Source organism: Acinonyx jubatus, chromosome C1, assembly GCF_027475565.1.
Source record: "Acinonyx jubatus isolate Ajub_Pintada_27869175 chromosome C1, VMU_Ajub_asm_v1.0, whole genome shotgun sequence".
NCBI classification, from domain to species: Eukaryota; Metazoa; Chordata; class Mammalia; order Carnivora; family Felidae; genus Acinonyx; species Acinonyx jubatus.
In genome coordinates, this window is record NC_069381.1 from 28,245,184 (window position 1) to 28,256,488 (window position 11,305).

Genomic DNA, 11,305 nt, shown 5'->3' on the forward strand with positions numbered 1-11,305 from the left:
AGGTTTACAAGCTAAAGCGGCACAAGTGTAAATGTGCAATTTGCCCTTGGGTCCTAAACCCAACTGCCGCCTTACGGACGCGCCCACTGCATACAGAGCTCTAGGGCTGTGAGTTGGACAGTAAGCTCAGGACCAGTCAGCTCTCTGCCGTGGGAGCGAGTAACGGCGCAGATGGGACACACCCAGGCCGGGGCACCACGGTTCCAGAAGGATATTGACAATTGAGGACACGAAAGGAAAAGCGTATGCAACACCCACTCTCACTGTCCCCGTGCACCCCCACTCCCACCATACTTGGCCCACGGCCTCCTTGCAACCCCCATGTCTGAACTCGCCTCTTGTCCCCTCCATCAGCTGTCCCCGGACCCCCAGCACTGCTTCCTCCCCTGTCCTGAGTCGCCACTGCCATCCTATTGACTCCACTCTCCCATCACCCTCAACCTCCTTGTCCTTTTTTTCCATCCCATCCGGCAAAATGCCAAGTCTGGCTTAAGACCGTGACCCTTGTTTTTCTTAGGGACTTGGGTTTCTGAAGAAAGCAAGACTGGAACACGTCAAGCTCGGTGTCTCCGCTCCCCCAGCAAGGGCCTTCCACACATCAGCTACGTCTCTAGTCCCCACTCCTGGCTTTTTAGTCCTTGTCCCCTCTGGACAACCCCCCTCACCCGCACACCACACTCCTCACTCTCCGCATATGACCTGACCTGGGTGGGAGAGAAAAAGGCCTTTTGGCGGGGGTGGGAAGTACTCCACCAACTTACTGCCCCTCTCTTTTTTTAAAACAGCTTAATGAGGTGTAATTTCCATGCCATAAAATTCCTCCGTGGACGTGTACAATTTACTGATATTTGCTGTTTTGAGAGACTTGTGCAGTCATCACCCCGTTCTAATCTTTGAGTCATGTACCATTCCTATCCCAAGCCCTAGGCATCCACGAATCTACGTTCTATCTCTACAGGTTTGCCTTTTCTGGACATTTCGCGTAAATGGAGTCGCACAACGCGTAATCTTTTGTGTCTGACTTCTTTTTCGGGTTCGTCCATGTTGCAGCCTGCAACAGAAGCTGGTTCCATTTTATTGCAAAATGCTCTCGCATCGTATGGGTAAAACACATTTTGTTTATTCACTAGGTGACGGACATGTGAGTTGTTTTTGCTCTTTGGCTGTGAGGAGTGATGCTGCTGTGAACGTTTGCATACACATCTTTGTGCGGATATATATTTTTACGCCTCTTGGGCAGATGCCTAGGAACTCGCCCCAATCTTACGAGCTGATCTGGATCCTTCTCTCCTTCCTCTCCAGTATCAGTGAATGAGGTGTCTCTCCTCCGATTACAGTAGAACTCTCCAGCTATGCTCTGCATTATCCCCTTTCCTGCTGCCTGATGGGTCTTGCTCTGTCTGTCCCCCCTTCTCTCTCACTGCCAGTATTCTCCTCCATAAAATGAGGATAACAGTAAGGTCCACCTCCTGGCGTTTTGTGAGGATTAAATGAGTTCAGTGGATTGATTCTGAGGTCCCTCAAGATCCCCATCTCCTCCTGTTCAGGCCTTCGTGAAATCCCCTGGCATGAGTAGAGGCGAGACCTGTGACTTGCTCCTCTAACCAATGGCATATGGCAAAGGTGATGGGATGTCACTCCCATAATTATGTCACATTACATAAGACTCTGTCTTAGAAGACTCGAGGTACAGACTTTCCTTGCTGGCTTCATGAAGTAATCAGGCACACTGGGGAACCCTGGGCATCCTCCAGAGATTGCAGGTGGCCTCTAGGACCTCAGAGGAGCCTCTAGCCAATGGCCACCAAGACTCCACAGCCCCAGCACTACAACCACAAGAAAATGAATTATGCTGACAATCTGAGTGAGTGTAGAAGTGAAGTCTGCCCCAGTTGAGCCTCCAGATGAGAATTCAACCCAGCTGTCACCTCGACTGTAAGCTTTGAGACCCAGAGCAGAGGACCCAACTCTGCCATATCAGGATTCCTGACCTGCAGAAACTATAAGATGATAAATATGTGTTGTTGCAAGCTGCCGAGTTTGTGGCGATTTGTTCCATAGTAACAGAAAACAAATGCATACATAAAGAGCTTAGAGAAGAGCCTAGCACCACCAGCAGCCCCTAAGAGTGTTAGTGGATGCTCACGGCAGTACCAGATCAGCAATTTTCCCCTAGATTATAACCGAGCAAAGCCCATCTCAAGCAATCAACAGAAAACAAGTGAGCCTTTATTTTCCATCCCTGACAAATTCCTTCCAAGAGTTTTCTGTATTCATTTCTTGCCCTTCTATTCACTCTCATTTTGCTGCAATTTAATTCCTCCGCTTCCTCGACTCCACTGAAGCTGTTCTCCTCGAGGTCACCAATAATCTCCTAGTTACTAAATCTGCTGAATGATTTGTGTCCTTCCTGTACTTGACTCCCCTTTGGCCCTTGATGTTGGTGACTGAAGTGGCTTAGAGCCTTGTCCCAACAAGACCTTCGCTGAATCTGAACCTCTTTCGGGAGGACTCAAGAGTGATTAGATCCTGGCATGCTGGCTCCTGGAAACTTCCATTTACTCCTTCATTCATTCATCTTGATACACCCTTGCATACTTGTGGGTATTGCAGACGCAGCACTAAAGCACTCCACGATACGGGCACAGTCCTTACTCTCAAAGAAGATTGCATTAGAGGCACAGGGGCACAGATTAAAATAGGCCCAGAAGTAGATAGACTGTAAGATTTCATGTGTGGAAGTATTGTGATGACAACAAGGGAGGATGAAGTGACAGAGAATCCTACATAGAGAACCTATATTAGAGCAAGCAGTCGGAGAAAGCTTCTCCAGGGAGGTGACATTTGAACTGGGGTTTGAATGAAGGAGCCAGCCATGGGGAGATTGGGGGGAAGAGCGCTCTAGGCCAAGGGAGCAGCTAATGCAAAGACTCTAAAGCGGGCAGCATCTTGGGGTGTCTAAAGAACAGAAAGAAGGCCAGTGTGGCTGCTGCAGAGCTGAGCGAACCGCTGAGTGGTGGGAGATGAGGCCAGAGACACTAGCGGGCTCAGCCCGCCCCCCTCCCCCCCCCGGGCCCAGTCTGGACTTTAGTCCAAGTGCAACGGTGAATGAACAGAGATTTAAAGCAGGGGAGTCGATGATGTGGTTCTTGTTTTATGAAGAGCAGTCTGGTTGCTACCTGGAGAATGCATTAGAGGGAGGCAACGGCCAAAGCAGAGAGACTAGCGGAATGGCTATCGCAGGGCTGTGGGGGGAGATGTGATGGCGGTTTTGACTGGTGTAGATTGTTTTCCTTGGAGACAGACTCTGGAATTCTGTGATTTGCATACAGGTGATTTCCTGGGGGATGCGCTCAGGGATGACACCTGTGGGGGAGTGAGGACAGCAGGCACAACTTCCAACTGTGAACAAGTTGCAACTGAGAGCCCTCAGCCCCCCTCAAGGGAAGCCACCAAGCTGGGAGACGTCCTTGGAGCTGTCCTAAATGGAAGCCAGAGGGTCAGGCTTTCAGACCGTAGACTCAACCAGTCCCTGGACGACGGGGTGTGGGCCTGGGGAGGGAACGTAGCCTCAAACAAAAGAGGGTTCTCTTCAACGGAGAGGAATTCCTGGAGAAGGACGCCACCACTGGAGGATCGGGTGCCCTGGGCATGCTATGAAGTATCCACAGGTGGTAGCTACAGACATGTAGAGAATCTGGCAAAGCCAGATTATAATTTCTAGGTAGAACCAGCGGAAGTCATAGTTGGCCTCACTGTAAGACAAAACATGGGAGGAATCAAAGGTGGCTCCCAAGTATCTGGTTTGAGCACTGGGGAAGATGGTGTTCCCATTCCTGAGACGGGGCACCGATTTCTGGAAGAAATTAAGAGCTCAGCTTTGGCCATGTGCCATCCCAGAGTCCTGACAGACGTCCGCGGAGTGTTGACAACTATGCAGCCTGACAGGTGAGCATGAGGCTCAGTCAAGGCTGAGGACCTAGTTTGGGAAACTCCTGGTCATCCAGCAAGTAGAGGATGTGTAGCCTGCCAGAGACACTGAAGAAAGGCCATTGAAGTGGGAGAGAATTGAGAAGAGTGGGTGTCCCAGAAGCCAAGAGAGGAGCCATTTTAAGGAAGAGGGAGGAGCTGTCAGGGTTGAGTGCCAATGAGGGGCAACCGTTGGATTTGGCGGGACGGGGACCACCAGGTAATCTTGCCAAGAGGACTTTTGGTGGGATGGTGGGAATGGAAGCCCAGGTAGAAAAGGTGAGAGGGAGAATCAGAGGGGGAGACGTGATTACAGCAGTTGTAGGCAATTATTTGTTTGACCTATCTCGCTGTACAGACAAGCAGGGAAATGGGACAATGCTTGGAGCAAGGTGTCTGGCCAATTATAGGGGTTTTCAAAAGATGTCATTCCAGAACATGCACATCTGTAGGTGAGGAGGATTGTGGAGAGCGGCAAGAGGGAAGGAAGGTGCAAAGCCCTGAGGAAGGTGAGCTGGCTCGAGTCCAGGGCATAAATGGAGGATTTGGACATATGCGCAAAGTCTTCCAACCATGTTATGGAAAGGAAAATACCAGCTGTAGGTTTTGATATGAGTATCTGTAGTTGAGTAGATTTGGTGGTGGGGGCAGAAGGTGAAGGAGTTTCCTTCTGTCAATGGAGCATGAGGTCAAGTGAGAAGAAAGGGCATATAGGGGATTCCATGAGCAGCTGGAGGTAACTAAATTCTTAGTCTCCACTGGAAAAGGCTGGACTCAGGCCCTGGCAACTTAAGGACAGATCTGCACAAGTGCTGGAAGGCTGCTTGGCAAACAGACTCAGAGCAAAGACATCTGGTGGAACAGACTAGAGACCACCACAGCCTTCTGCATCCATTCCTCTTGCCCTTGAGAAGCTCTTGCCATTGGGACCAGAAACTCCAAATCTTATAGCTTGAATGCTCTGTACGTGTCTTTAAGAACAGAATTTCCCGAAGGTCACGGTTTCTTGTCTTCTAGACCTCCCTGGGATGGGCACTGCCTCTCTTTTCTCTGGGCACTCCCACTCTCTTCTGCTCCGTGATCAACTTCCTTCTGGCCAACGGTTTTCTTATTTTAGATTTCCTAGACAGACAAAATAGGCTATAGTCCAGCACTCCTGGTCCCTGAACAATTTTTCATTTTTAGATGACCCAGCCTATGTCTGCTCTAGTCCATGGGTTCCAACGCACTCTCGGGGACTTATCTATTTCCCTCGTTTTCCCATTCCCCAGTGCCACTCTCATACACTCTCCACTTTTCAGCATGTTCCTTTCACCCAGGGTCCTTCTTGTCTCATCCTCCTTCTTCCTTTCTCACCCTCTCCCAGGTCTTCCCAGCCCTCAGGCACTGGCATAGCTGGGGTCCCACCTTCATGATTCCATTCTTCTGAACTTCATATACTCTTCCCATGTTCCCCTGGCTTCCATGGATGATCCAATGAATTCCAAACCCTTATCGCCTGCCTAGAGCCCTCTTCTGAGCTACAGACTGGTCTCCGCTGAATGTCTCTCACAAGTCAAGGTCCCCTCCATGATGACGCCCTTCCCGACCACCCCTCCCCCTTCAGAGTTCTAGTCCCTACACAGATCTCAACCTTAGCATCTTGTAATACTCACTTTTAAAATAGACTTTATTTTCAGAGCCGTTTTGAGTTCACTGCTAAGTTAAGCAGAAAAGTACTGATAGTTTCCAAATACCCACAGTCCCCACACATGCACTTGCTCCCCTATATCAACTCCCCCCACCAGAATGGCACATTTATTACCATCAGTGAACCCACATTGACAAGGCATGATCACACCAAGCCCACAGTTCACATTAGGGTTTACTCTTGGTGTTATACACTCTAAGCGTTTTGACAAATGTACAATGACATTTATCCGCCATCATAGTATTGTAGGGTAGCTTCACTGACTAAAAGTTCTCTGTGCTCTGCCTACTCGTCCCTTCCCCCCTCCTAACCCCTGGCAACAGCTGATCTTCTTACTGTAGCTCCATAGTTTTGCCTTGTCCAGAATGTCAGATAGTTGGAATCACACAGCGTGTAGGCTTTTCATATTGGCTTCTTTCACTTAACAATGTGCATTTAAGTTTCTTCTGTGTCTTTTCATGAGCGTTTGATAGCTCATTTCTTTTTAGTAGTGAATAATATTCCTTCGCACGAATGTATCACAGTTTATCCATTCACTCCCTAAAGAAAACCCTGTAGTACTAATTTTTTTGCGGGGGAGGGGCAGAGGGCAAGAGAAAATCTTAAGCAGGCTCCACGCCCAGTGTGGAGCCCGGCACAGGACTCGATCTCTCAACTCTGGGATCATGACCTGAGCCAAAATCAAGAGTCAGCTGCTCAACTGACTGAGCCACCCAGGTGCCCCAGTAGTCATTTTTTTACACTTGTCAATTTACATGTATGTCTCCCGCCACTAGATAGTAAGCCCCTTAAGAGCAAGAGTGACCAAATTTTCATAACCTTACCATCTAGCGAAGTGCCTGGTACGTAGTTGATCCTCAATAAATGTTAAACAGAGGCGTGTTAAAGTCAATAAATAGTGTCCCAGTGGCATCTACAACGCCATATGGGCAAAGCCAAATGTAATCTCTCCTTCTCTTCGCCTTCAAAATGATCCAGATATGCTCCTTAGACTTTCTGTTTCATAGAATCCACTTAGGATAAAAATCTGAAGATACCCTAGACTCTTCTTCTCCTTCACCTCCCATGTCCAACCCCTCCCAGCTCCTATTGACTTGACCTTGAATGTCTCTCACCTCATGCCTGTCTGCCGCACCTTTTACCACCTCTCAAATTCAGACCCTGTTCCTTCCTCCCCTGGATCATTCCAGCAGCCTCCTCACTTCACCACATCCGTTCTGGCACTCTTCGCGCTGGCCACCTGAGTGGTCTTCCTAAAATATCCCCTCCCTACTTAAAAGTCTGCAGTGAGCCCTCACGCCTGTGGGATTACAATGGAACCCCTTACAAAGACGTTTCAAAGCTACTCATGATCCAGCCCCTGAGACGGCGTATGTGACGCTGTCAGCACAGCGCCTAGAACAGGAAAAGCACAATAAATGTTCACATGATTTCCATTTTTACAATATCGCCCGGAGATAAGAAGAGTTTGGGAGAACAGGAGAATTACCATCAAGTACCTGATGACCAGGCGTATGAAATATGCATCAGACTCTTTCTGTTGTCTTCCAAGAAACAGAATTGGACAGACTGAGGGAGGCGGTGGAGAGGCAAGTTTCATTTAAATTGAAAGGCGACCTTTGTAACAGCCGGAAGCATCCAGCCGGAAGGAAGTGAACACCACTTCACCAGAAGAGTGTGGTGGAATGTTCCGGTATGTTTGAATCCTGGCGGAGGCGTTCACTGCGGTCCCAAAGCCCAGGTGGCTTACAAGGGGGTTCAGGCACAGGGGCAGGGGCAGGAGTGTGGACCGCATGACCTCATGGGCATCTCCAACCCAGGGGTCCTGTGAGCTGGTGGTGGGAACCCCGCCATTGTCACTTCTACAAGTACCACCGCCCATCCTGCTGTCACAAAGTGATCGTAGACAACACTTCTCCCGCCCTGCCCAGACCCTTCAGTTGCCTCTGCCGTTGCTCCTTCTCTCCATCCTGGGCTGTTTTGCTAGCCCCCCTGAGGGCTCCCCAAACCCTACTGCTCCCCCCGGGGCCAATCCATCCCCCCGCCCACTCTTACAAAGTGATCTTCTCAAGACAACAGTTGAGACTCTTCCACTCCTCTCCTCAAAACCTTCCAGATCCTCAGCCCCTCCCCCTGCCCTGCCCCAGCCCACTCACTGCCACCCACCCACCACGCACATGGGATCACTGAACATCTGTCAAGCCACTCCCCCGGGCTGGGCCATGTGTCACCTGCTTCGGCATCTTTTAAAGGCTGGCTCACCCTTTCAGGGACAAGTCAAGCCCCACTTCTCCCGTGAGCCTCTCTCCTGCAGGTCTCCATCAGAGGGAATCAGCCCCACGCGTGCGTTCCCACAGCATTTGGCTCACGATCCCATCAGAGCACCTGCCTCGATGCGTCTGGTCCCAGGTCCGGCCCCCTTTGGGTCGGAAGCTCCTTGAGGACAGGAGCATTGTCTAGCCCCTGTCGCTGCAGTCTCCATCAGCCCCATGCAAGGGAGGGGGCATTCAAAGGGAAGGTGAGGAGGTTTTTAAATTGCTTGGAACCCAAGGCTTCTCCGTAAATGTTCGTTAAATATGTGGGTGGACGGGGGAGAAAAGCAGTCCACAAACCTACGCTCTTACCCAGCAGCCTTCAATCAGGGCTGGTGGTCTTTGGGAGAAGATGGCTACCTTTTACTCCAAGGGTTACTGCTCTGCAGGAAGACCCCGTCTCCAGAATCCGCCCCCCACCCCCAAGGAGCTCCTTTCCTACACCTTCTACTCCAAAGGCTCTTCTCAGTGAAAACTTCCAGAGCCGGGAAAGAGGGACCCCTAGTTGGCCCTTCTCTGGTCAGACACCTCTGCCCTGCGGATGGCATGCTCTGTTTGGCTACCTCAGCAGCTCAGCCCCCAGGGGCCCCCATCTCAGAGCAGGAGGCAGCCTGAGCAGGCCTTTGTACCAAAGGCTGGAGCTGGGATTCCCCGGCCAAGAAGATGGACGGTAGAAATGCAGACCACCAAGGAGGCCGCCACTGGTGGGGGATGAGGAAGGTGGCCCAGCCGAGACCTACAGTCCTTGTCCGTCCAACAGAATGGTGCCTGGAGCTCAGGGCCAAGCCAGGCCCATACACACATGCATCTTTGGACCAGTTCCAGCCGTGTGTGCACACACACGTACACACGTACACACACACAAGCACTGATGAGCTTGGCTCCTCCCTTCCTCGCTCTGGGATAAGAGGTTGTAACCCACACGCCCCTGGCCCCTTGTAGGTGAGCCCGGGGCTTCCTGAGACCCACAGTCTGGGTGGACCCAGGCTATTGTTTATTCACAACTGGCCTGGGGGGAGGGGGGTAGAGGGCGGGACTCTGAAGCAACCCCCCCCCCCGCGCCCCCACTCCCACTTTCATTTTAATGAAATGAAGCCCCCCCCCACCCCCCCAAACCTTCCTAAGGTAAGAGTGAAATTGATTTTCCCTTTTAACTGGAAAGCAAGATAAACACATGGCACCCTTAGGGGTGGAGGGGAAGCACTTAAAATAGCACATCTCTGGGAGCAGGCTGCTGCTTGCTGAGTTTGTCAGAGACAAGGGCTGAATGCAAATCACAGAGGCGGCAGCTGGGGCCCCCGCCTGTCCCCGGGGAGCAGGTGAGAAGCTGCACCTTCTTAGCTCTCCAGCCTCTGCTTGCACCAAAAGCTTCAGTGGGGCGGGGGCACTGACCTTTGTTCTCACAGACTGCTCTGGAAAGATTTCCCCCAGGTCATCCCCACTTATGCCCATAGCCCTGCAGCGATGGCCCAGCCTTACGACTGCCTGCACCTCAAAAAGAACCCCAGGAGAGCCGAGTTCCTGAGGACAGCAATACTTTTTCAGGGAGCCAGCTGGGGCCACTGACCCTCTTCAAAAGCCCTGCCTAAGGCCGCCCTGGGACCCACCCTCAAGGGACTTGCTCCGAGGACAAGTCTGAGACCCCGTCTGTGGCAGCCGTGGCATGGCTCAGCCACCACGGCTGTCCCCTGAGCACGGTCCCACCAACACTCTCTTTGGGAGCCACGTGGGACCGAATGCCGGTTTGCATTTCCAAGCCCCGATCGTATACGCGATAGAGGCTCGTGCAGCCGTTTAACACAAAGCTGCCGCTCTGTATTTATTGACATGGAAAGATGTCCACAACATATTGTCGAGAGAAAAAAGCGTTTTACACCACAGCCTGTGGCGTCTGCTCCCGTTCATTCAAAACTGCGTCCATATGTGTTTACAATCAGACAGAGGTGGCTGAGAATGTTCACCAACACGGTACCCAGGGTTGTTTCTGGGAGCAGGGTTTTAGGTGATTTTTTTTTTTTTTAACTTTCTCCTTGGTTTGTTTCTGTGACTCATTTTTGTAATCACGAACACGTGTCATATTTTGTTTAAAAATTTTTAGGGACGCCTGGGTGGCTCAGTCGGTTAAGGGTCCGACTCTTGATTTTGGCTCCCTTGAGGTACGTGTTTAACTCGCCGGTGTACCTGCCTCTCCAGGAGTCGGCAAACACATCCCATGGGCCACTTCCAGCCCACAGGACTTTTGTGTGGCTGCCAAGCTAAGGATGGGCTTTACACGTTTCAAGGGTTGAAGCAAACAAAGAGCATGGGGCAGGTACCACATGTGGCCCACCAAGTCTAAATTACTTACTATGTGGCCCTTTACAAAGAGAAGTGTCCACTGCGGGTTAGGAACAGAGATCCGGGGGCTGCCTGAGAAGTGACAGCCCCTGGCTGCCGGAGAAGTGACAGCTAAGGACAGGAGGAAGCGACAACTCAGAAGCCCAGAGTTGTTTCCCTGCACGGCGTAATGGGTGCCGACACTCCCGTGCGGAGCTCTTGAGAGAGACTGTAACTTCAAGATCCCCCGGCTGGCGAGGCAGAGACATGGGTTGACTTCAGGATGATTTTCATCCCAGAGAGTAAAATGGAGTTTGGGGGTTTGGGGGAAAGGGCTCTGATTGGGCAGGAAACGTACCATGGAAGCTGAGTACTATTAATCATCCCTGCTTTCAGAGGAGCACACGGGGGCCTTAGAGAAGACAGGCAGTGAGCCACCGGGGGTGGAGAGCAGAGATTTGAGCCCAGTCTGACCCTAGGGCCCGTGTCCTGAGGTCCTCCGATAAAGTTACCCGGAGGTAACTCATCTGAGTCAGGTGGACTCCTGTGGGCGGGGCCACGGTGCTACCTATTCAGTTGCTCAGCCCTGACTGTGGCCCAGCCTCTGCCCGGAGCTCAGAGGCTCTTTGAGAAAGCAGAGGGAAGGGGACATCCGTGTTCTAGCCACTGCCAGGCGGGCCGGGCACCGTGCAGATGCTTGACACACCACACGGTGCCCTTCTCTTCTCACACCCACCCATGATACTGGGACCACGGCTCTGTTTTGCAGAAGGGGAAACTGAGGCTCAAAGAGCTTATACAAAGTCATGCAGTTTGTAAAGGGCCGCTTCTGGACTTGAAACCAGCTCGAACTCCAAAGTCCACACCTTTCCGTGCTGCCTCTTTGGGGAGGTGGGTGGGGGCACCTTCTCATCTCCTCTGGGGACCCCTCCCTTCTGCACCCGCTTCGACGAAATGCATCAGCAAGCAAGCCGCCTGCCCAGAGCTCTGTCCCAGAGAATCTGAGCCAGCCAAGTGT

At 51.6% G+C, this 11,305-nt stretch overlaps 1 long non-coding RNA gene across 4 annotated transcripts; it reads left to right on the forward strand.

The window, feature by feature from the left end:
- The first annotated feature begins 547 nt into the window (after window positions 1-547).
- LOC106973257 (uncharacterized) lies at window positions 548-9,861 on the forward strand. Of its 4 annotated transcripts, none has more exons than XR_008293955.1 (4): window positions 548-4,478; window positions 7,212-7,352; window positions 7,974-8,177; window positions 9,426-9,861. It is a non-coding gene; the product is annotated as an uncharacterized LOC106973257 (long non-coding RNA). The 4 variants fall into 4 exon arrangements; XR_008293960.1 differs by having other exon boundaries at window positions 9,517-9,861; XR_008293957.1 differs by having other exon boundaries at window positions 7,218-7,352.
- Window positions 9,862-11,305: the final 1,444 nt, after the last annotated feature.